A 25,392-nucleotide genomic window follows, 5' to 3' on the forward strand; every position below is an offset into this window, starting at 1 on the left:
AACTGGACCGAAAGAGCTTCTTGCTGGCGTTTGCACCAGTCAGGTTCTGTTAGGGCATGGTTGTCCCTAACCCCTGGGACCACCTCCAAGTTATCCAGGGTGAGCGTTCCCTTCGGCTTTCACCTTTTTCCCTGGAAAACGCAGGTGGCAGGACCAGTTCCCACTTGCTGCAGGGTAAGGGGTGGCCCCCATGTTCGCCAGTCTCAGGGCTGCAGCGGGGAAGGATGCGGCTGCGGAGGATTGCCATGGTTACAGGCACTTTCCTCATCATCCTTGTGGTTTGTAACCACTGCTCAGGGCAATGCACCACAAAGCAGCCGAGCAAAAGGCGCCGGGATTTCAGACCCCTCCCGATGTCCATGTTCCCCAGGACGGGGAGGATCGAGTCTGTTCCCCAGGAGGGAGTAGGGGAGCCCAGTTGGAGGTTCCCTTCTTCTGGCCTAAATTAGGCCAGTGAAGGTACTTCACTTGGCTTCAAACCATCCCTCCCCATTGTTCTCCCCATGCCACTGCCTGTCCACGAGCACCAGGCAAAAACAGTGAGGAATTCAGTAAGGGTGAGAGACTCTGCACAGCCATAACTATTCATTTATGTTCAGAAGCCACACAAAATTTTTCCAGCCCCTGTCTAGCAGTCATGTGATGCTTGCTGTCTTTCTGTCCTCTGGTCTCTCGTCTTTGCTCTCCCTTTCATCTCTTCTTGTTGCTCCTTATGTCATGCATCACCTTGGATTATGGTCCCTTCCTTCACTGGGCAGAGACCCACGATGCCTGCTCCCTATGCTGGGCCCTTGGCAAGTGGCAGCTCTTCCAAAACACAGGGCAGGGCGGGGGAAAATAAAAGGCAAGTTTAGGCAGATAATCCTCCTCTGGAGGAACTCCCACAGGTTTCCTCCTAAAAGCTGTTAAATCTCCAAAGCATCCCTTCGACACAACATCTGTGGGTCTACAAAACCTGTCCTTTCTCCCTGATCTGCCAGAAGCAGCCTGTACTTAAGGAACCACCCACCCCACCTAACTGGTGATAATTAACACCCAGGCATGAAAGCAACAGTTGGCAAACCTCAGGGTTGTGATAATTTGGGTTTGACCGTGTCCCTGTGTGAACTGGCTCTGCTTCGGGGTGCTTGCACCCTGCTTTTGGGCACTAGTTCTTCCTCCTTGTTCCTCATTACCCCATCCAGATCTCATTACTCTCGGGCATTGTGCAAGCAGTGGGTGATGGGGACCGGCACACTCTGCTCCAGCAGGACAAATGAGTTTGGTTTTTTTTTTTTCCCCAGCATTTCAGCTGTAAATAATTGAGCATTTTAAAACTCCGTTTCTGCCACAAGACTCCAGAGGAAAGCGTTTGGATCTGATATACAGATATATATTTTTAAGCAGTGAGAGATTGATTTGTGCTGGTCCTGCCCAGCTGACACCTGCATTCGGTCACCTCAGAAAGGCTCAGCCTGCTCCTGCAAAGAGGAAAAATTGCCGCCTCCTGAGCAGCCCTGCTGCAATACTTGTGCTCGAGGACACAGCGGTGTCCCAAGCTCTGGCAGTGGCACCTGGGAGATTTGCTGCTCCGGACAGGGTGCAGCATCAAGCCATCTACCCCGGAGCATCCCACGGCAGAGCAAAGCAAATGCCGAGGGCAGCCAAAGCCAGGGCAGTGAGGTAGCCCTCTGCAGGGACCTGCCACGGGAACAGGCCCATTTCCCCTGGCATGGGCAAGGAGCAGAACTCCCCCACGGTTCAGGCTGGTTTCCAGGGAGGAATAACAGCTCCGAGCCTCAAGGCCTTTTAACTGGCTCTTCCTGCTGTTGCTTTCTGAAAATAACAATAGTGGGAGGTTTATGTTCCTTCTCTTTTTTCTTAATTCAATCTTTTCAGTGATGTTACAATTGCTTAAGTGGAGCTTTCCCTGATGTGGTGTCAGGGTAAACTGTGTGGCAAAATTACAGCCAGCTGAATTAGCACTGTGTTTTCTGCTGCTCTGGAGCATTTGCAACAATTATTAGCTTTCTAGTGCCTAAGCGGGTAGAGTGTGATCCTTCCACCAGCTCCCAACTCTCCAGTTCTCTCCATGCTCCGGATGGCACCAAGACCTGTCCAAAGTGCAGCTCGAGCTCTTGGCATGATTTGAAGTGCCTGACATCATGCCCGCAGCGCCCTCTCCACAGCAATGCCACCTATGGGTACCGCCAACAAGCTGGTGAGCAGAAATATGCTAAAGTTGCCAATGCTTTCCTGGAAAGATCCAGAAATAAGCAAATACCTTTACATACGCTATCTATCTCCCCTTTTTTTTTATCTAATACAGCTATGCACACAGATGGGTGAGACCCTTTATTTTCTGGGAAGCTGCACAGACAGCCCTTTGGCACCTCATGCTCTGCAAGCCGGACTCAGGTGAGTCCATCCATTCTGCCCACGCTTTAAAGCCATGTAACTAACCCGAGGTAGCTCCTCGTCCCAAAACTAGAATTTCTCTGAGTTTGCTTAAACCATTGGGCAAAGTGGGTTGAGATAAGTAGGGCAAGGACAGGAGAAGAAACATGTATGTTCTCGAATGAGAAAGCCAGGGCAAGGATGCTGCTCTTCTGATTGGCAACTGCACACAGGCTGGATGGATCCAGATGGATAGGTGAGACTGGAGCTTCGCATTTCTACCACTGTGTCAAGTGTGCAGAAACATATCCTGTGCAGTGACCAAGTGTCTGGAGAGCCGGGAGCGATCATTCAGAGGCATGGGAAAGCCCCAGACATACCACATAGGAGACATCACTGAACCCAGCAGGATGCTTTGTAAGTCAGTGTTACTTTTTCCTCTCTCACAGAAGAGCGAGCAGAGATCAGCAGAAAAAATTGCTGGGTGTGATGCTCATCCTCTTGCTACAATACCACAGGAGGTGGGAAACCCTACTAATTTTTCTCCTGGTTAAAAAGGATCCTGGTAAAAGGATTTATTCAAGTCTTGTTAGAAAATGCTGCCCCATTCTTCCCTCACCCCGGGGTACAGACACACAGCATGGCTGCTTGCCCACGCGGACAAGCTCAAAGATGGGGAGGAAATGTGATTTTTCCCTGATGGCTTTCCTCCTAGTAATCTTAGCTGCTGTTTGTAATGGCAGCAGATACCACATCCTCAGACAAAATCTGCTTTTCAAGCGATGATGTCCTTTTTTATAATAAATGCTGCCAACTCCCAGAAGTGATAGCTCACAAACAATCAGTGAGAGGACAATGGGAATGCTCTTTAGGATGCTGTGCAGAATAGATCATCCACTGTACAGCAACAAATCAAATTTAGGGAGAAAGAATTTGAAAACAAATTACCAGCAAGATATTTCAAGCTGACAGCAATTTGGAGCAACTTAGGTCTGTCTGGTAAGAACTGTATTCCTTTTATTTCCCTGTCAATAGCAGCTACCTCATAAGATCGGTTTCTTGTTGATAACTCTCTTGTCTGGAACAGAAACTCCTGAGCACACTTAAGTTGATAACTCTCTCTTTGATCACATTTTGGTAGCAATGCTTTTCACCTTGACGACAGGATTTCTCCCTTTGGATGAAGTTTCAATGCCTAAAAAGCCACGTGGTTTTGGGATTTCCAGCCTCAGGGCCTTCTGGTGCAGTGCAGGCAGCGTGGTCCTGGGCTTGGATTCAGGGCTGGGAACAGTGGGGATAGGAACTTGGGGTAGGAGCTGTGCGGATATGACCACTAACCTGCTCTGCCTCAGTTTCCCTGCTACTACAACAGTATAAAAACTGCTCCTAAGTATTTCTCTCTTCATGGGAGAGGGATAATTAACATCTGCTAGTAATACCTTCCCCTCGGAAATGCTGAAACTTGAAGGATTAAGGGTGCTCCTCCACGCCAGCCTGCACCTCTTTGTGTGCCTAGAGGAGCTAAGCGGAGCTTTGCCCGGCATGTGCGAGTTAGCAGGAGCAGACAGGGAAGGGAGTATCAGATATGGTGCAACCACAGACTCAGCGTACGCGCACAGCCCTGCCCTCGCTCTGGGTTAACGTAGCAGGTGGAGCTCAAGCGCAGTATGGCCAAGAGAGACGCTTGGGTGGAGGTAGAAGTCGGGAGCGATCCCACTCGGCACACATGGGATGTGCATTTCTCCAGCATCCCGTTAACATAGCGCTGAGGACTCATCTTTTGCTGAATGTGGTGCTAGGTGTGTTAATTATGGCGGCACGTCATTAATGTCCGCCAGTCGGCACGGAGGGAGGAATGTGCTGGGGGTAGAAGGGAATGCAGCAGTGCTGACATACCCCAAGCAGGAGAGACATAAAACCAGTGCGCTAGTGTGTAATTTGACTGCAATTTCTCGTCGGGAAGCAATGAAAGTTTATGACTAGCCGTGGCAATGCCCATGTATCTCTTCCAGAAAGTGGCAGATAAAAATAGGCTGAAATTGCACTAAGAAAAAGAGAATTTTGACATTCTTTTGAAAACTCTTTGCAGCCAAGTGCTCCCAGCCTGTTTTGGCCAAGTACTTAGTAAGAGGGATGCCAGCTCTGGCTGACAGTCATTTCAGTTGCCCTTGGTTTAGCACAAGCCAGGCCCTGCTCATCGGCAGAAATAAGTCTCTGCCGAGGGAAGTCAAACAAGCAGGGAGATTCAACTAGTGTAGTCTTCTGAAACAGAAACGAAGGGATTCATACCAGTTTAGCAAAGCCCTAGCTCTCCTTGGGGGTCACGTCAGCCTTGGGACAGGAGGGCTGTTTCCACGTTGTTCTCAATTGCTCCACTTGATGGTTGGGGCCAGCTTTTACCTTGCTGAAGCCTCGTGCGATGCTGCTGAGCTTCCAGGGAGCATGAAAGGGATTTTGGTGCTCCGTGTGTAGGGTCAGGTACTGTCAGCATGGGATTTGTTTCCTCCACTGGCTTCTGCTTTGTGTCTAGCATTTGGGAATAACTTATGCATCGGGAGGGAGGAAAGCCTTGATCCGATAACGGTTTAAATTTGTAGCTTAAGTTGTGGTCCTTTAACACCCTAAATTAACATCACCCAGTCCTTGTTTTGCACTGCATCCCCCCGGATAAAGAAAGCAATCTATGATGCCTATTTATTCAAGCGGTGCCTTAGAAACTAAAATCTTATTGCCTATTCTCCATGGATATGAAATACTCAGTGATGTAACAGAGGCTCCATTTAAAATTAAGAATTTTTTTCCCCAGTGCCCTTGGCTAAGCCTTCCTTCTCTGCACGGTCCCACCTCTCCAGCAACCACATTTCAATGGTGCTCTACGCCCTTAGTCTTCACAGCATTTTAGGATCTTTCCAGATGGAAAGTGCCATAGAAGTGTAAAACCTTATTAATTAAAGGCTGAAACAGATGCAGTGTGTGGAGGTCAGTGACTCATGCAGTAGGATTCTCAGGCTTCTGCTATGCATTGCCTCAGGGCACTTTTTTGAATGTTCCCTTCTCTGGGGCTATGACAGTTTATTACACAAAGGCTGTGCGAACTGGAGGTGAATGCAAACTACGCCAGCTAGGCCGTTCCCTAGTTGGCAAAGCAGCAACCAGTGAACCCAGTTCATGCTGAGCCTTTTGGGACAGCATAATTTCTCCTCATTATGGTTTCTGCCTGTTTTTTTCAGGACGCCTGTGCTGTAGTGTGTGTGCGTGGGGGGACGCTGCTCAGTGCCGGCAGCCCCTGGGCTCGTGGCCATGCTGGCGTTATGGATTGCTTCTGGGTTTCTCTTTCCAAAGGCTCCAGGGGCACTTGGCGACGGAGGAAGAGACAGTGTTTCGGTTAGGATCCGGTGGCTTCCTGAGTATGAACCCGGGCATGTTTCTAGAAGACAGTTTTTCTTGGAGAGGGTGGGCAGTGATGGTTATTACGCAGCAGTCATAAGGCCTGGAGCAGCAAGCACCCGTGGCTGTAGCTCTGGCTGGCACAGCCTGTGCCGACCTCGGAGGCATTGCAGCGTTGATCAGGGCAGCAAGGTCTGATCCTCGGGCAGCCAGCGGCGCCAGAAGGAGCCCCAGTGTACATGCAGATGTACTGGTAAATCCCTTCTCCTCCTGACTGAGGTTCGTTTAATCGAGGTGGGTGCTTTAGTTATTCTGCTGCGATGTACAGCTTAGGTGGCGTGGCTGCAGTCCCACCAAAAGCACCACCTACATGTGTTTCCACCACGCTAACGCAGTCCTGAGGCATGCATGCCCCCGGGACACTGGGATTTGCTTCCTGGCTGGGCGGATGTTGATTCCTAACTGGATCCTGGGAGGCGATCTTACTTCTTTATGTATCTGAGCCCTGAAGAGGAATGGTGGTGCCTCCCAGCTGCAGGGGAAGGCTGAGGCCAATACTGGGGAGGCCCCAGGACTCGATGCCATAGCATGCATGAGATGATGTTTGTGCCAGACCCTCAATTTTGTCACTTTGCTACGTTTCTGGCTTCATCGGAGCCACCAGTCCTCAGAGGATGCTGCATTTTGGGGTAACCCCCATAGCAAAGCTCGCCCAGCTTGCGAGGTCCCTGCCCTGCTCCTGGCCCCCTCGCTGGCAGACCAGGGACAGGCACCCCTGCAGAGACAAGCAGAGGTGACAAGGCTGCGCCGTGTAACTGCTCCTCCGCAGTCGGCGCAGCTGGTGGCACAGCACGGCTGCCCTGGGGCTGTCCTTGCTGCACAGCATGACATCAGCTTGCAGATAGCCTCAACCCTCTGGTATTTGGACTCTGAGACTCTTTTATCATATTTTTAGTTTTTCCTTTTTCTATTGGTTGACTGCTGCCCATTCAGCATCTCCTGCAGCGACTTCCGTCCATTATTACACCGCTCCACATCTTTTCCACTTTTCCTTATTCCTTTTATTTCCTTCCCTCTCTCATTCCCTCTTTATTCCCCCATTACCACCTCCCATCCCAGCAGTCCTGTCTTTGCACCCCTCACTTCTCTTTCAACACTCACTTCTCACAAATAACAAAACTAAACCGCTCTTTTTAAAAAACACAAAGATCAAACACACGTTTTGAAACAGGCACGAACGGACGCACGGAGCAACTACTTCATTTTCAGCAATGTTGTCACAGAAATAGGAAGTTCCAGCTGAAGCATATAATTTATACCCTGTGTGTGCTGGGACTAGCAGACAGCGTAGTTATACCAGGTGCTACGTAAACAAGACCCCCGTGGCACTCAAACCTACCCCAGGATTTAACAGCGAAAGGGCAGCTTTCCTGCTGTGACTACGCCCACATGGGTGTCTTCAGGTGGCACCAGGCAGGGATTGCCCTTGTGCACACATCTGACTAATGAGGATACGCTGCCAGGAGTGCGCAACTGCCAACCACGGTCTGCTCTTACGTGCTACACCGACTCGAATTGCCCTAACAGCCGAGACTGAAAGCGTTTGTTTATTTTATGCACTTAACAACCTACCTGCAGTATCGCTGTGGCGGCCTCTCCTCCTCGCCTGTTCTCTCCCCTGGTTTATGTTTGGTTTTCACCTAGCGAAAAGGGGCAAGAGAAACATTTAAAAAAAAAAAAAACAAACAGAAAAATGGGATTACAAAACCACAAACACTGCTAAAAGGGAGATTTGGGGTCAAGCAGAAAACTTCTAACTCATTTCAGAAAATGGATTAGATTTCAAGCTGCCGGCCAGCCTGATGCTGTCTTAATGACATTTACTGGATGGGAAGTGTTAGCTATTGTTCCTGGGTGCCTGTCTAAACAACGCCCTGCATTTTAGTCTCCTTGACAGAGACTGCCACCATGTTCCAGAGAGAGCTGTTAATTAAGAGACAAAGTCCAATCTCAACCTAGCTGGCTCTATTTTTACATTATTTTTTGTTTGCTCAGTCTGTTAACTCGCTCCATGAACCAACAGGGCTGCCAGCTGATCTCCTACTTTTTCCCTCACTTTTCAGCAGTGCGGTGCAGAACGTGTGATTCTCCACAACTCCAGGCCTTCTACCTTTGAGTTTGTTGTTTTAAAAGGGATTTTTTTTTTAAATCTGACATTTTGTCCTGAAAGGATGTGAGACGTGCGGAACTGCCGAATGGGGAAGCCACCACAGGAGGCCAAGACATGATATTAAAAGGAGTAATGAAAGAAAGGAAGCTATTGAAGTGTAAACTCAATTTTACTGAGAGTATGCTACAGATCAGAAATGAGTAGTTTGAATCCCTGGTGCAACTGACACCAAAATATTAATGGTTTGGTACAAGCAGGAAATACAAAGAGCTTAAAAAATCTGTTTGCTCTGTGTTTCCAGAGGACAGCCTGTTTGTTAAGGCACTGAAGACCCTATATTATTTTAATAACATGTATCTCAGTCAGTATCATAATTACAGATCTCACTTTCTTCCGATTAACTTCGCTCACCGACAAGGTTGGACTCTTGATCCCTATTTTCTTTCTGGATTGTAAAACAACAGTACTCCGTTTATTTCCTTGTCTTGGATCCCTTTCTGGGATTAAACCTGCAGGAAGGAAAAATGCAATCTAAATCGCTGCAGGACACCGTCTGTCTTCCTGCAGTAAAGGCTTGTAGGAGTACGGCAAAAATAGGAAACACAGCCCTGCTAATGCCATTGAAGCAGGACCCGGAGGAAAGTCACAGTCCTGAACCATGGTGTGCCTGTGCCGTGAGGCTGACCTGGGGGGCCAGCCCCCTCGGGAATCTGCAGGGCTGCCCGTCTCCCTCGGCTAAATTACGTACCTGGAATGAACCTGCCTCCCTGGTAGGTTGCCCAATCTCCTCTGTTTTGCTTAATATCAAAGGATGGAGTGAGTAGATTCAGGTATCTCAGAAGTGCTGGCAAATGAGTCATGAAACGTATTAAATTTATGAAATTGTTTTTACAATCCAGCACAAGTGTAAGTTCTGTAGAGACATTTGTATTAAAAACCATCTCAAAACACGCCATGAAAAATCCCAGAGTAATTTGTCGTAGGATAAAAACGGTCCCTCTCGCACAAGGGGCTGAGACTTTTCAAAGAAAACTTTGAAATGAATTACTGCTCGAAGACAACCCTTTCCACCCGCAAACCGACCTCTCTGGGTTGAGGCTGCGTCCCTAAAACCTCCGTCTCTTCTGAGGGGCTCTGGTGGCCCTCTGGGATTTCTCCTCCTCTGTGTTCTTGTTATTTCATTTGCATGAAAACAAGAGTTTTCCTAAAAGCAACATCTCTCAAGAAGGTAATTAGGTTTATTAAAACATTGATTTACAAACCCAGGACCCGCCACCTCCCGGTTCTCCGCAGACCTTTCGCCTCCCGCGTCACCTCAGGAAGACGAAGGCAGGTTTTGACCTACGATTTTTTTGACTCTGCCTTCAAAAAACGACGTCCACCCGGGCTCGGAGAGTCTGAATGGAGGGGGGGGGGGTGAGGGGAAACCTGCTTTTTCACCTCAGGGGACGAAGCCCGCCACGTCGCGGCTCTGTGGAGGGGCTGGAGGCGGGCGGGAGACCCGCGGAGCGCCCTGAGGGCCTCCAGCCCTCACCTGTCGGCGGGCGGTGCCGGGAAGGGCGCGGAGGCGGCGCGGCGGGCGGTGCCGGGAAGAGCGGCCGGGCCGGGCCGGGGAACGCGGGGCGGGGAGGCGGCCGGAAGAGCCGATTTCCTCAGCGGGACGGGAGCGGTGTGGAGAGAGGAGAGAGAGACAAAGCGGCCGAGGGCCGGACCGAAGCGAGTTAGGCGGCGGTGAGGTGATCCTCCTGCTTCCCCCGGTAAAGTTGTGGGGTCCTCGGGTGCGGCCCCGCCGCCCCGTTTCTCTCACTTGGAAAGTTTTGAGCGGTGAGGCGGGCTGGGCCCTGCCGGCCGCCGGTTCTCTGTGAGGGGCGGCGGGAGGCTGGGAGGGGGGGAGGCAGAGGACGCGGCCCGGCCCGGCGGAGAGGAGCGGGCCGCGCCGCCGCCCGTGGGGCGTGGGCCCGGGCCGCGCTCGGAGGCCGCGCTGCGCCAGGCCGGTGTGGGGCGGCGGCTGGGGGCCGGTGTGGGGCCGGGCGGGAGCCGGCTGTGTTTTGGGTTGCTGAGCGTGATTTTCCGGAGGAAAAGCGCCGGACGAGCCCGGTTTCTGGAGAAGTTTCGGTGGCAGCGGGGCTGTGGGGAGAGGCTCCTCCCCGCGCAGCCGGGCACAGCCCGGCGGGGCCGCCCCGGCGCCGCTCCCCGGCGGTGGGCCGGGCAGGGCGGCTGCGGGCTGGGCTGCCCGCCCGGCCGGCGGCACCGGCTTGGTCTTGGCCCTGCTGTGAGCCTCCTTCTCCTTTCGGCCCCCCGAGTTTCTCTCGGCGGCGCGGCTGGAGCGAGCATCCTCCCTCTCGCTCGAGTTGGTGTCTCTGTTTCGGTCCACGGAACAGCCTCTCTTCCCTGGGAACACCCCCCTCTCCTTAGCTTGGCTCTGCCGCGTTTTTTGACACCCACCTCTAATCTGCTAGTGTGCAGTAAAGCGAGTGCTTCTCCTTCGCTGACAAGAAGTTGTGTGCTACTTTTTACAGCCAAAAAGTAGGGAGAGTGTGTCAACTCTCAGCCGCCGGTTTATGCACGACCCTTGTCCCTGCTGCAGTCATGGGGTGGCTGGGCAGTGAGCATCAGCTGGCCTTGATTCATGACTCACACTGGTTCAAACCATGTGAAATCTTTAAGGCTGAAAGCTTGCAGGAAAGCGTGTGGCGCGCTTATATTTAGTGAAGCATTGGATGTGGTCAAGGCGCGCTTCCCTGCCTGTCTGCCCTTGGCCTGCCTGCCCTGCCCAGGAGGCGACGGGTGTCTTCTGGCGAGGGCCATCGATCCCTCACTCGCCCAGTCTGGGGTGTGAGCCTCCGTGACCCTGTCCTCGTTCCAGCTTTCAGAGTTATGACTCAAGGCATGTCTGGGTTATCTGTATTGAACTAGTCTGGGAGCTCTTTGCTGCCTCCCCGCCCCCCCCTTTTTAATTTTCCTTTGTCTTTTGTTTTTTGAGATGGGGGTTGTGTGAAAGGTATTCTTGGTGCTTGAGTTCCTGGTTTCCTGCGTTTTTCGTGCCCTGTGAGTGGGGAAGCGGGGAGGTGGGAGAGGCTCTTGTGCTAATGCACATCCTCAGTCCTGCTGGCTATGCCAGGCTTCCAGTACTTTCAAGCCCAGCTAAAGGCTGTGGTTTGTTTTGGTTTGGTCTTCTTCAGCTCCTGGGTTGGTTTGTAGGCAGGTTTGGGTTTAAATGGAGGTGAAAGCCCAACTTACTTTACAATATGTGCGGTCTTTCAGGTACCCTTTGGCTTGTCTTGAGACGCTAAGGCCACGTTAAGTGTTCAGTAGGGCTTGTTTCTCCCTGCTGAATCGAAACTTTTTGTTTAAAAAGGGCATAATTTTATGTTGAGTCACTAACTGTTTTTTGTTTACAGAGAAACAGTTTTTAAAACATCAAGGAAATGTTTTTTGACTTTTCTTGGGAGAAACAGACAAAGGCTTATTAGTTGTTTTTTTTTTTTTTTTTTTTTTTAAAAGGCTTTGCCCTAACCTTTTTCATAATAAACAACATGCCTTCAGTCTTTGGTTTTTTTTCAGCCAGCTCTAATAATAGTCCTCTGCATCAGAGATTAACAGTTTACGCAAGGTGGCAGGGGGGAGCACAGTGGGCAGAGATTAGAAATACCCTGCCCAAACTGATGATTTAAAATACCAACATAAACATTTACCTCACAATAAATTCTCAAGCTTTGGGAAACATCAGCATTTCTGTGCTGACATATGTAATGGCAGACATTAATGTCCAGCTTCTTCGCAGGGCTTCTGTTGGTCTGATAAAGTTAGCTGAAAGATGTAATAGAAAAGTAATTTGTGGTTTTTTTCCAGCAGTGTGAGTATCTTCCTTCTGCAGCTGTAAGATCAAGAAACTGATCTTGAAAAAGGATCCACATCAGTAGAAATGTTTGAGCTGGAAATGCACTTTAGTGGGTCTTCAGCCCTGCCTTGAAATTATATCTGCTGTTACTATTTGATTTCTGAATTACCTTTCTTATGCAGGAATTAGTTAAGCTCACAAAAATATTTAGCGACAAAACCAGTCTACTTATCATAGGTGGCTAGTAAGGCTAGTCTAGAGTGAGTACCTACATGGCCATGATATTTCTGTTAAAGGACTTGCTGTATTCAGTTCTACTGGCATCTCTTGGCTTTGCTGGACGCTAAAGGAAACATGATGAATAAAAGAGGACTGAGTAGTATTTTGTTAGGACAGCGCCATGTTGAGACAGTCATCCAACACGGTGATGTATGCCTGTTGTTGTTTTCTACTATTGTGCCTTAACTGGAAATCGCTCAAATTCTTGTGCCATGGAACTTTAATGTAACCTTGAGGATTTGGATCCTTTACTACTCTGGGAATTCACCCTAATTTATAGCTAATCTGGAAGAGCTCTATTCCGTGCGTTTATAGCTCATGCGTTGGTTAAACAGAGTTGCATCTTTAGAGAAAGTGCAGATGTTTGATAATTACTACTTTTAACTCCATACTATTTTAATCCAGCGTTTGAGACTTAAAATAGAGCCTAACCACAAAATTGTGTACCAGCACCCTTACTGAAGGAGCTACGCTCAAAAGATGAGTGTTGAGAGTGACCTGCTGTGCCGGAAAGCAGAGCTGGGTGCAAATAGGTTTATTGAGGTAAAGGAATTGCTGGAGGAATGCAATCACCACAACTGTAAGTGGGATCTTTCTCCTTGAATGACACAGACTCGTTATCTTCCATTCAGGATGAGAATGGGTGTTAACTCTGGTTTCTGGTGTGCAATAGGTTAGTATAGACTCTTCTGTTGGCAAATCTGATACTTAAATATGACTCATAATTCCTCCTTGACGTTTTTTTTATTTAAAGAGCCAGCTACCTTTTCGCTAAGCATGATTACATATTTTTGCCTGTTAATCCCAGATGTACTATGGAAAACATCTGCTAGTCCTTTGACATGTGTTTATAAATAGCTCTGGTGGAATCAGAGAGGAGTAACCTTTTCCCCCTGTGCTTTATAAAGTGATACAAGTTATTAAATATGCAGATCTAAACTAACATAGTTTGCAAAGGGAAATTCTCCCCCAATCTATTGACATTCCCTTCTGTTATAATTTTTCTAATTTACAAGACAGCTACTTGATTAATCATTTAGACTCCTAAGAATCTCTTTTGAAAGGCTTTAAGTTCAGGCACCTATGGATGGAAAAAGAAAACTTGAGGCCAGCTATAGCTGAAGGACCAACAGTTACCAAGGTAGAGAGTGGAACAGTACTGAGAACATGAAACCAAGCTGGATGCCGATGGGTTCCCCAGGAGATGTTTTCATACATTGAATGATGCACGGAGGGAGGAGTGTTGATGTACGTTACAATCTAAGAGCGAGTTAAACTCCTGTAGTGTTTCCAAGGCAGTGAGGGGGTTGAGAGCAAAGAAGTTAAGGAACTAGCAGCAGTGTAGCAGGTAGGATTTCACTGTTGATAATATGAGATACAACTTAAGCTTGCGGTGTGCTTTCTTTCCAAACACCACCCAGTTTTCTAAGCTATCTGTGCCCTGTTATGGAACAGGTATGCGTATGGCTGTAATGCTTCAGAAGAATTTCTGTGTGGAGCCGATGTTGAGGAGCAAATGAGATGTTAGTCGAAGTTAGAGTAGAATATGCTGTAGACCCATTAGTGTACCCTGTTCTGGAGTAGCCTTCAACAGCTACTTAAAGAGACTGAAACTAGTGAGCTTGTGGATAGCTGATAAAGGATCAGGAGAATAAGATTTTTTTAATTTTTCTTTTCCTGGAAAGTAACTGAAGGAAATGAGGAGAGAGTGTAGGCCAGTCACTTCTGTCCTTGCTGTTGTTCAGCACAAGATCAAGAGGGCATTTAGATAAATACTATATTTGCTTCTTTTCAGTTAATAAGTCAATAAGAATTAGTGCTATCTGGAACATGTGGCCTTAATGCCATGCGTGGGTTTTTTTCCCCCCTTCCACTGCCTTTCTCACTCCCCCAAGGGTTCAGAGAGTTTTCATTCACTGTTTTATTCTGGGTACTTTTCTAGGCAGAGCAGGTCAGTATTCATCTTTGCAAAGTGCTCTTGAGATCTTCAGCTGAGGCCATAGATGGGTAACTGTGGTTTTTTTTAGTTGACTAGAATAACAAAGTCAGAAACAGCGTTGTTGAATAGCAGAGGACAGAACTGGTGGTATGCTGAGAAGCAAGGAGGTACAAGTGGGTGTTCCTGTGTGTAAATGCAACTAATCAAAATGTACAAGCTGCCCGTTCTGTACCTGCTTTCTTGCAAGTATGTCCTTGTAATGTATACTTCTAAAACTAATTTCCTTTATCATGACTTAAAGACCTAGAGAATCTCATTGCTCGATGTTGAAGAGTTGCTCAAGATCTGGGATGATTCATGATGGACTGTGGACATGTATGCAAGTGACAAGTCTCTTATAAACCTCACGTACAACTTCCCATAAAGTTCATTTCAGCCAGTACCTGATGTCCAGGCGTTTCAGAGTCTAAGCATCTTAAACTTAAATTATTTATTCATTTAAAGGACAAGAAGTTGAACAGTGAACTGAAAGTCGTGCACAGGGGACTTGATGCGATCTGATTACTGTAGCTGAGAGGTCCATCCAGCCTAGCGTCCTGTCTCCATGACGCTCATCATGAGGTTTTGGTTGTTCTGCTCCCATCAACTTTTTATTAGTCTAGCCCTTGTCTGAGGCCCTAAATTACAAGCCTTTTGCCTGGCCTTGGCCAAGCTGGCTGTTAGCAACACCAGGAGGAGAGAATAAGACAGGAACTCTGGGGGTTGTTTCCATTCTCACTGCTTGTCACACTGACCAGTGTCCTCTGGCTCCTTTGATGCCTTTGAGAAGTGATGGATGCTCTTGGGTGGTGTCTGGTGTCCCCCTCTGGTTCCCTGATGATAATTTTTGACCCTTGCCACCTTTCTTTTTATTGACCCCCACAATCCTTTGGCTTCCCTTCCCTGTATTCTCCCCCCACCTTTTTCTTAGCTGGTGGCAGTGTATAAAGCCATCCCTAAAAGGGAAAGCAACAGGCAAGCAATAAAACAAGCAATAAATAAGAAAAGGGCAGTCGAGTAGCATTGCTTCCCTAAGGTGCTGTGCCAAGCTCCTGCAGCGTAGGAGCTTCCCGAGCCAGGAGTTGGAGCGCGGGCTGACTTCTGTTCTGCAGATTTGTCCAGCGGCTCTCGTGGCCGGTGCCCAGCGCCGGCAGGAGCGCTGCTCAGCTTCTGATGCTGGTGAGCTCGTCTGCAGGTGCAGACTGTCCGTCCCTCCATTGTATTCAGTAGGCTCAGTTCAATGACTTAATTTCTTTTAAATTTAGAAACCTGCTTGAGAGTTGAAAGGCTTCATGCAAGGTACAAGTAAAATCAAAGACATGACATTTTTTGAGAGAGTGAAAAGCAAGGATCTGCTTTGGCTGAATGGAAAGCTCTGGAGTGGTTTAAATTTCTATACAAAGTATGGCTTTGTAGTTACTGCCACTTCCACTTTTTGGAAGATGTGTTTAATTACAAACCACTGCCATTACAGCTGGAAACACATTTCCTAACTAACATTAAACAATGCATCCTGAAAGCAGAGATGTGGGGAAGGCTTTTAGGAAAGTGAGCATATCCCTTATTTGTTACTCCACGGCACTTCCACTGCTGGTGGAGTCCTCAATCACAATACTCTTATTTTGTACTGGTACAGTGAAGAGGGCAAATGATTGTGTGTGTGTTTTTTTTCCCCCTCTCCTAGCTGGGATTAGGGAGAAAAAAATAATGATGTAAGATGCAATAAATAGTAGCCAAAAAAAAAAAAAAAAAAGCTAGAAGGTTTATTTGTAGCTAAACAGAATAATACAAATCAGTTGTGCAGGCTTAAAAGCTTATAACCTCAAGAAAAAAAAAGTTAATTTCTGGTCTGTATGCATCAGTACTTTGGCATCAGGTGTTTTAAGCTGTTTTACTTAGTTTGCAGGAATTGGTTAAGCCAACTTGATTATGTTTAACAGAATATTATCATGGGCCTAGGGAAAAGTCAGTGGTTATCGGTGAAAGACGCAGTGTTCAGCAGAACCGGAGGCAAAGTGCTGGTGCAAAGCCAATTGAGCAGGATTTCTTAGCTCATCTGTTTTTTGTTCGGTAGCTTTGTCTTGTTTCCTGTTCCTGGGGGTGAGGAGAAGGGGTGGAGAGAGAAAATGTGTCTTTAATCAGATCTAAGTTGGTTTCCACTCAGTAAATGGCTGTGTTACTAGCTTAAAATCCCTTTTTTTCCGGCAAGACCAGCCAAGCGATGACTCTTACCTCACAAACCTTCCGGTTCCTTCCTGTTGCTTTTATGAATTGTGGGAGGGTCAATGACTTTTTTTTTTTTTAAACAAAAGTGGCTTTAATTGGTCATCCATATGCTACGGCAGTGACTTGAAAGGGTTCCTGTCCAGGCGGATCTTTGTTAGCCCTGATTCTTGTGCACCACTGTGCACCCTTAGCGAGTTTGTACTCGACAGAAGGTGGTTATGGCTTTGCAGGTAACTCTGGTAAGCATGCAAAAATTAATTGCACCAGTGTGTGTTTGTTACTTGCTTTGCTCTTCTGGAGAAGCTGCAAAGTTCTCATCAGTTGGTGCCCTCTGTGTTCTCAGTGTATGCAGCCGTGTTGACAGTTTGCAGGGAGAGGAGATGGTGCATGTTAGAGCATCCTACCTTACATATTCTTCCAGATAACTGCAGTCATTTAGAAGATGCTTAACTCATCCAAACAAGGCTTGTACATTACATTCATGTTAGCTCTTCTTCTGGGGGTTGTTTTTGTGTTTTTTCTCCCTTCTTAACTCGCAGCATGTGTTGGTGGAGCTGCAAGTTGAGAGTTGTCTGGGGGTGTGCAGTGATGGTGCAACCCTTCTTCCCGTGAAAGTAATTCATTGTTTATAGCTAAGAGATGCTGTTGAAGGGTGCCGTGAGCTTAAAGGGAAATTCTTGGCCTTATCACTTGTGGGTTTTGTTATTTCTTAAAAAAACCAATTGTTTTGTAATTTTTAGATAAGACTGACAGTGTTCCTGAATCAAGGTGGAGGACTGAAAAAGGAATTCTAAACACCCTTTTTTCTAGGAACTTTAGAAAACATCTTATGTTGAAGAATCTTTGCCCTCATGTTCTCTTTTGCTTCAGTGGGTGCTCTTCTTTTAGTAGCTTTTGCAAATGGAGAAAACTATGGAAAGCTGTTTTCACTCTGGCAACACTATAAATTTTTGTTACATAATCTTTAGTTGCTACTATGCTGGGCATGCAATTGAGAAAGAATATGGTATTTAGTCTGTTAATATAAGACTGTCCATTTCCTCCATTTTTAAGCAAATTGTCTCTTACCAAACCTCTAATTATAGGAGTCTCGTTTTTTCAAAACGTGTGTGTCAGCTCAAACAACTCCAGTATTTGTATACTTTTGACTGTTTTAAAATTGTTAATGAAGGTCTAGAATTAGACGATGGGGTCAGCTAAAAGCACCAAAGGGTATTGCATAACAACATATCAATTTAGGAATGAAAATGCGGTTTGAGTGGGGTCAGATTCTGGTTATTTCTGACTCTGTAGCTTAAACGGCACTTTTTATTGCAGATTGAGCGCCGAAGATGATCGGAACAAAAATACCTAGGTTTTCTTTTCCTTTTATTGCCAGCCATCAGTGGTTTTTTGCAAGCTAAGCGAGAATTAATTTTGCAGCACTGGCAAATTCTTGTGCCAACTGATAAAGTAGGCTAATTTATAACAAACTTTTTTCATTTGAGGAATACTTGTGGCAAAAATTAATTTGTTAAAAGGTTGCCCCTTCTTGCGTTCATTGCTAACTTACGGTTGGTAATTGGAGCCTGTGTTAGCATAGTTTGGGGTTCGAAGAGCCGTGCTCTGTAGCCACAGCCTAGTTATTATATCTTCACTGACTGTGTGTCCCTAGGGTCTGAAACGCATGCTGTGGTTCTGAGAGTGGCAGTAGGCTGTTCTTCCATTCTTTCCTAATGACTTTAGGGAAGCTTTACACCGTTTTTCCCCCTCAAGGGTGGGAAGAAACACTGTGAGGTTGGAAGGGCTCTCAGTAGTTGCATCAAAGTGGTCCAACAGATGTACAAGTCTCACCTGGGATCTACTATCCCTCTCTCCAGGCTGAGCCCCCTTATTTTGTTTGCAAGTGCTATCCATATAGGCTTAAATGTGAGAAATGTGGCTGAGAGAGGGCTGGCGTTTGGGAGTTTGAAGTTACCATCGCTGCAGGGACAAGTTAGTTGAAAGTTACTGCTTTTTGCTTAAAATGCAGGTGTGTTGCCCTTCTGCATGGCCAGAGCATCACAGTCCTGATCTAAAGAGCATACAGCTGAAATACAGCAGTTAAAAAATGTAGTCATTACTTGTTCTGATTTTGGAAGTTATCTTTCATGGTGTTAGTATTGCACAACTTCGGCATAAAATGCATCAAAGTTATTGTGAAGACTGGATTTTTTATTAGTAGTAATAGCTCACTGCTCATGACACTTTTTTTTTTTTTTTTTTAAGAAAAAGCATGTGTTTTTTAGAAAACACATGTTTAGAAAAAGCATCAGTTTTCTTTATGTAGTTGGAATCCTGCTTGTGTTTTGGAAACTGAAAACTGTGCAGAAATAAATTTGACGCTTGTTGGGACATAGCGGGATATCCATCTGGACAGTTAAACGGGTATAAACATGAGTTTGGTTCTTGCATTCTTCTAGGATGTCATCCACGAACCGGAGCCTTAGTATGACATAAATAAGTCACTGATTGCCCGTGCTTGCTGTGAATTGGCTTGCCATGCACCTCCTTTCTAGCTCCTTTGAGGCAAAGCAATCCTGGCAAAAATAAAATGGTCAGAGCCGAATGCTTACGTAACTGAAGGCAAGAGGCTGTTGTTAGCACTGGCATCTCTAAAAAACGGTTTATTTGTGGTTGTGAAATCACTGCTGTGGTCCCAGGAACACTCGAATGAAGCTGCTTGTGCAGAGCGTGCCTTCCATCCTCTTAACGATAGCTAGACCAAAATGAAGGTGTGAAAACCTGTTGTTACAGAGCGCGTTCCTGGTTTTGGAATGAAAATAAGTTACTTGAATCTATGGTACTACAGCAGTTGGGAAGCTGTTAAGGAGATAGCACGTACCGCTTTGGCAAGCGTGGTGCATCTTAATCTGGTGATATGCCCCATGCCTGCTTTCGTGTGACGGAGCACGGTACAGGGCAGGCTGTCCTTCCAGGGGGGAAAAGGTGACGGGCTCTCTCTGGCATGCTGCTGGCTTCAGTAACAAGGCAGCAGGCAGGAGATAACACCCGTGTTGTAGAAGAGAAAACAAAGTTATAAACTTCATTGAATGTTGTGTGGTTTTTTTTTTTTTTTTTGTAGGGACACCAGATGAGGTTGCATCTCTTAACTCAGTAGCAAGGTCTAAAGATTTGCTAAACAAACAGAGTAGAGAAGCATTGGTTTGTTACTGGCTGTGCAAGGCTTTCTGATGAGTGGTTTCAGATGCCTCTCTATAGGCCTTCTCCACAAGAGCAACAGAGAGAAAAAAACATGAAAATAGATGAGGAGAGCTGGGTCTGGAATGGTACTGGTGAGCAATAGGCTAATCTGAACCGGAATTTCTTCTTTTTACTTGGCTGGTTACTACAGTCTGTGGAAAAAACGTGTAGCAAAGTTGAATACGCTCAAATGACAGAAATGTTTTGATAATCAAAGAATATAGCCAATGCAACATCTGAGTTTGTATTCATATTTCAGATTGTGAAATTCTAATGGTAGGGATTTCTAGGGTGGTAGTACCTTCATGGCTTTAATGGTGGAGGAGAAGATTTGGTATCTGAGCAGACAAAATCTAAGGTTGAAGGCTATGTTAGAAGAAGATGATTGTTTTTAGTTGTGTATACTTGGCGTTAAATAAAAACAGCTTAAATCAAACCCGCTTAAATCCTTCTTAAAAAGCATCACATATACCAAACATCCTTGACTAGCAGCTATCGAGCCGCTGAGAGGAGTAGTGCTTTATTTGTGGAACGGGGCAGACACATTCATTTGGAAACTGTGAAGGGAAAGAGGAAAGAATGAAACATTTTTCTTTTTTTCCTCCATGCTCTTAGTGATATGGAAAACAGTTTTGAACTGTCAGCAGGGCATGATGAAACCCTTGCATATGAGCTGGCTTTAATATGAAGTGTGCCTTAACCTTTTTCAGACCAAAAATAGTCATAAGATTTGTGTTAATGGTGTATGTTAGATACCCAGTTCCCACAGATCTTCACCTGCTCTGCTTTGTCCTCCGCCTTCATCAGGGGTATCAGGGGTAAAGGATCCCTGCTGGTTATCAGATGGGTTAGGTACTTGGGTAACAAACCACACAAAGCCAAGAGGATTCCTTTGGGAGCAGGGAAGCTGATTCACTTTCTGGCTGGAAGATGAAGCTGAGCGCTTGTGTTGTGAATCCCACCAGGTTCCATGCTTGTGACTTGGGTGATGGAATAAGGGCTCTTCTCATTCCTTTGCCCAGAATATCCAAAGACAGTCTGCGAGCATGGTAGAGGACAGGACTATCATTCAAAATGACTGTGACTGCTTAGAGAAACATGAGAGAAAGAAATAAGCTGCAAAATAATGCAGTCAAGTACATATTACTATGCCCAGGCACAATCAGTTGCACAAAATGGGGAACAACTAGGTGGGTAGCAGAAAGGGCGTTAAAATGGAGAATATCCTCCCAGGTATAAAATGTTCTTGTACTGTACTCTTTTGTTAGATTTTTTTGGATAGCATAATGCTTGAATTCAGCATGTGGTCTGTTGTGCTTGGCCCAGGTTAGCCCCCCACTGTGCTAGTGAGACCACTGTTTGAATACAGCCTTCCCTAAGAAAAACCAAAAGAATGGTGAATGTAGTTAAAAGCTTTTAGAAAGCAGCCTGTCAGGGTAGTTAAAATTTGAAGACTGATAGAAGATGGCATGTGAAACACTCTTCGGGTAGCACAAGGTGATGGGACTTAAGCTGCAGCACAGAAGATGGGCAGTTAGATCTTCTGCTGTGTAACCAAAAGAGATTTGCTGTGGTCCAGAGGCTGGGAGGCTGCGGGATCTCCTGGTACAGAGCAGGTTGAACGTACCAGCTCGGGAGTGCCTGAGATGCAGCCAGTACCGCCTTTGGGTGCGCGTGGGAGCGCAACCTGGAAAAACAGGACCATGAGCACTAGGCCTTTCTGTGATTCTGTGGGTGTGCAGAGATCGCTTTTGAAATAGTGCTCCTTCATGGGCTTTTGGAAAAGCCTTGGGTGCCTTCAGGACACTTCTGCAAAGAAGCCACAGAGCTACATTCCTATGCTTGTCAAAGTCTAGAAATTATTTGCATGCCAGTATTCTGGAAGTAGGTATCTGAAGTTATTCTTAAAACCTTGAATTACCAGTTTTTGAAAACACTACGACCTTTAGTTGTGGCTTTTGGAAAGAGCGCTGTGTGCATATCTCCTTCAGTGTGTTCACGGCGGGCCAGCTCGTTGGACGTGGTATGTAAATGCAGCCCCAGCAGCTTAATACATCCTTCTGCTCAGCTCTGTGCCCTCACCTCTCCCCAGCAGGGCTGGGACCTGCCCTGGGGTGCGCTTCGGAAGCAGAGCTCATCAGTGCTGCTGCTGCAGTCCTGTTCTCTCCCTGTGCAGTCCTACCTCCTCCTTCAGGACAGTAAGCTGGCAAGGTAATCTTTATAGCTACTGGCTTACTCTGAGGCCGTTTTAGCTCCCTGAAGTGGCTCACCGCATCAGGTGTGTGCCAGTGTGGGTACCCATTTGAGGCAGGTTTGTGGCAGGGAAACGAGTGGTAGGACTGTGGCAACATTTGTTTAAAGTGTAAGGGAAACCTCTTCTTAAGCTTTAGCCATTGCCAAGATCTTGATTCCTTATATAAAGCAAGGGGCAAGTTGTCCTGGGGTGGCTCTGCATGCAGAGCTGCTTGTTGGCTGGAAATGGTGAAGTTTCTGGAGGCAACAGGGAAATCTGGAAGTGCCGCCTTTAAACTGCTGTTCTTTTCCCACCTTTGTGTCCTTGCAAGCGCACTAAACCCCAATGAGATATAATTGCATTACTCTTGAACCATCTACGACAATAACGAGCATCATCACAACCGGTGTAATAACCTGAAGGGTTTACAGTTAGTGTGCTGGGCTGTGAGCATGGTTTAAGGTTGGGGCTTCACGTGTCTGAGCATTAGATGTGCTGGGAAGGCGTTCTGTCCGTGCAGCGGCTCTGCTTGACGCTCTGTTTTCAGTGGCACCTGGTTCAGCTCAGCAGTGACATCCAACTTTACGCCATGTTTCCACTTGAAGGGCTTTGCCAACGGTGCCAGCTGACGTAGCCTTCGCTGGTTCTGCTCGCAGCGGTATCTGTGGTGGCACGGTGAACCAGATGGGGATCTCAGCCCACCCTGCAAAAATGGATTTCTTTCCCTCCAGCCAAATCAGTTTTCTTCCCCATCTGGTTAATCGTTCAGCTGTGGGGAAAGCTGTGCCAGTGCAGAGGGGGTGTGATGTGAAGATGGGAATGAGTTCCTAGAGGGGTGTGGGAGGATGAACGTTGGTTTTTAAGCAGCTTTCCTGCTGCTTATGAAACCACAGGCTGGGCAACCGCAACTCCTTGTGCGGTGGTGTCTTTCTATATATTCCAGCACTTCAGATTCAGCGTCGCTTGCTCTCTTCTGCTCTGTGGTCCGTGCTGCTTTGTCCTTGAAATTCCTGCTTTGAGTGCGTGCGCTGCTGCGTGTCCCGTGCATGGTAGGTCTGTGGCGTGGAGAACCCGTTCCCATATCAGCTGGGTCATCCCAGCTGTCTGAAAGCAGTGCTGTGCTGCCCTGCGGTTGGATGGTCGGGTCTGTCTTCCAGAGGATGTCCTCTGTCTTTATGAGATGTTGCAGTTACTGCAGGCATCGTGGGAATCGTCGTGTGCTCTCCGAGAGCCAACAATTGAGCGCTCTGCTACAATATCCTCTGACTTGGTTTGCTACCTGTTACAATATTTTAATTCAGTGAGGCAAGAGGCTGAGCAGTTGCAGGGACGAGACAGGTTCCAGAGAATTAGAGTGTTCTTGTGGCAGGAGTGCAGCCCTGCTTTAACGTGGCCCTGGCAGTTGTCCTCTTATCCCCTAAACCCACCCCATTCACGCATGTGTTTGTAAGCTATGGCCTGTTACTGTATTCTTAACACGTATTTAATTGAATAAACATATTTACTACAATGTACAAATGATACCCAAGTCATTGCTACCAAACAGTGTGTTTGATATCAACCTATGTTTTTTAGATAAATTTCGATGAAGTTCCTACTAAGTGGTTTTATAGACCATTACTTTTGGCCAATTCGTGAGCTATCACACTGCTGTGTTTTCAGGTGAATTGCCTTCATTATCCTACTAATACAATTAGTGTGTCTTCTCATGGTTACCCCGTCCTGCACTTTGTTTCTGCGAGAGGCATAACAGCATTAAAAATATAGAAACAGCTTTTACCTAGAAACTTAATGGGCTTTCCAGAGCCCTGGGTACGTTTCTCAGAAATCATGAAGGCTTTCAGTGTATTTTTCTTGGCTGCTTAGATAGGAAGCGTTTGCACCGAGCTAATCAGGAGGGAATAAACCAGTGAAATTCCTTGTTGAGGGTGGGATGTTACCGGGGGTGAAGAGCGTTTCACAGCTTGCCCTGTGCCAGCATCGGGGCTGTGGCACACACCAGTGCGAAGCTGGACTGGCAAAAGTAAAAGGAGGTGATTGGGAGAGAAGGCTTGTTAGTGAGTTCACAGGACTTAGCGATAAGCGTCAGAGGTAAGGTGAGGAAGAGGAGGTGGCCATCCCCCACCCTCCTGCAGTCAGCTCACTGCAGGGGGTCTCTAGAGCTGCAGCCTGGCATGCCTTCTGCTGCAGGAGCTGGGACCCTTCAGCTGCGCCTTCAAGCTTTGATATAAAACTATCATCAGAACTGTTATATGTATACTAGCATGGGTCAGTCTCTTCCTATTCTTTCCCCCCCCCCCCCCCCCCCCCAGCTTTTTAAGTTTTCTTTCTCTCCAGCAATGTAGGCACTTGGAGTGTGGGTGTAAGTGGAAAGCTGAACGCAGGTTAGGTGAACATTCCTGCTTTGCACCTTGCAAAGTTGTACTTCAGTGTATGACAGCGTGTAGGCTTTTCAGGGCAAAGATGTGTTTTCAGTAGCGTAGCGAGTACTTAATCTATTGTATCGTGCCTGTGGCGGGAGGAAGCCTATGTCACGTCTCGGGATCAGCCTGACATGGAGGTGCTGTTGACTGAAGCCAGGTGATGCTAAGCCCTGACTTCTTTATGCCCTCCCAGGCTGAGTTTCTTGAGTGCCCCAGAGATTTTATTCTTCAGTGTGGGAAACAAGCAGCCACGTCTGTGCTGTTTCTGCATGTTTAGCTGTCGGTGTAAAACGGTTGGTTGTCAGTATGTGTCGTAAACATCATTGGTTACCAAAATTAGTGCCTTGCCTCCTGCTTCTTAAAAATAATGGGATGTTGTGCTCGTCTGGCAGCTCGGGGACATCTGGTGCTGTCAGAGCAATCTGTCTGCTGAGGTGCTATACAGACAATGCCCTGTCCAGAGTAAGAGTTAAAAATATCGGCTAATAAGCTTTAAAAAAATTTCAACAGTAGGTGCTTAGGAAAAGGGGTGGAAGGAGACTTTGGAAATGTATTTATCTTCCTGACTTTTTTACAAATAAAAAGTTAGAAACGTGGGTTTAGTCTAATCTTGAATTTTGAGGGCAACACAAAGCAGGAAGAGCTGGAATCTGTTAAGTCTGAAGTGGTATGAACTGGTTTTATGGACCTGTAGATACTTTAAATCCATTTTTTACTGAAATGATGGTTCTGGTTATTCCTTTGTTGTGCTGTACAGCATCACAGTGTTAATCTAGTGATCTGTTGTAGCTCATTATTAGACTCCTGGTTTCAAAAGCAGAGCTACTTTAGCAGTTTCACTAAACTTTTCCCATAATCATATTGCTGTTCCATTGGGATGTTGATATAAAACTGTAATGGGAAGGGACGGCTCAGTGACAGCTCTTAACAGATCTCTTCATGCACATCTGCTTTTCCCTCCTATGTAAATGTTAAGGGGAAGTGCAGTAGGTACATAAGCTGTAAATATGAACCAACTGGATTTTCTGGCTTTATAAGGCTTATATTCACTATTTTACCTTTGTACTTCCAAAAGGTGAATTAGATGAATGGATAAGTTGAATGGGTTGGGTTAGAACCTGGCTCCTGGTTTTACAAAGCGTTTGGGGTAGAGACTCATGGTGGAGCTGAGAAAACTGGCAGCTTTCTGGTGCTTTTGAAGTCGCCGTGTTCCCTTCTGCTCCCCGAAGACCTTGGGCTGTGTCTTTTTTCATTGCT

At 46.8% G+C, this 25,392-nt stretch overlaps 1 protein-coding gene across 3 annotated transcripts in view; it reads left to right on the plus strand.

Annotated features, from left to right (window-relative positions):
• The first annotated feature begins 9,584 nt into the window (after positions 1 to 9,584).
• Positions 9,585 to 25,392, plus strand: part of CTNNA1 (catenin alpha 1) — a 120,022-nt gene continuing 104,214 nt past the window's right edge. The window contains exon 1 of one of the 3 annotated variants that reach the window (XM_082324558.1): positions 9,585 to 9,664. The gene's annotated coding sequence lies outside the window, so the exon portion shown is untranslated. Of the gene's footprint in view, positions 9,691 to 25,392 lie in introns of all 3 variants that reach the window. The other 2 variants (XM_082324559.1, XM_082324557.1) reach the window with 2 other exon arrangements.

Source organism: Platalea leucorodia (assembly GCF_965183815.1).
Source record: "Platalea leucorodia genome assembly, chromosome: 11".
Lineage (NCBI taxonomy): Eukaryota > Metazoa > Chordata > Aves > Pelecaniformes > Threskiornithidae > Platalea > Platalea leucorodia.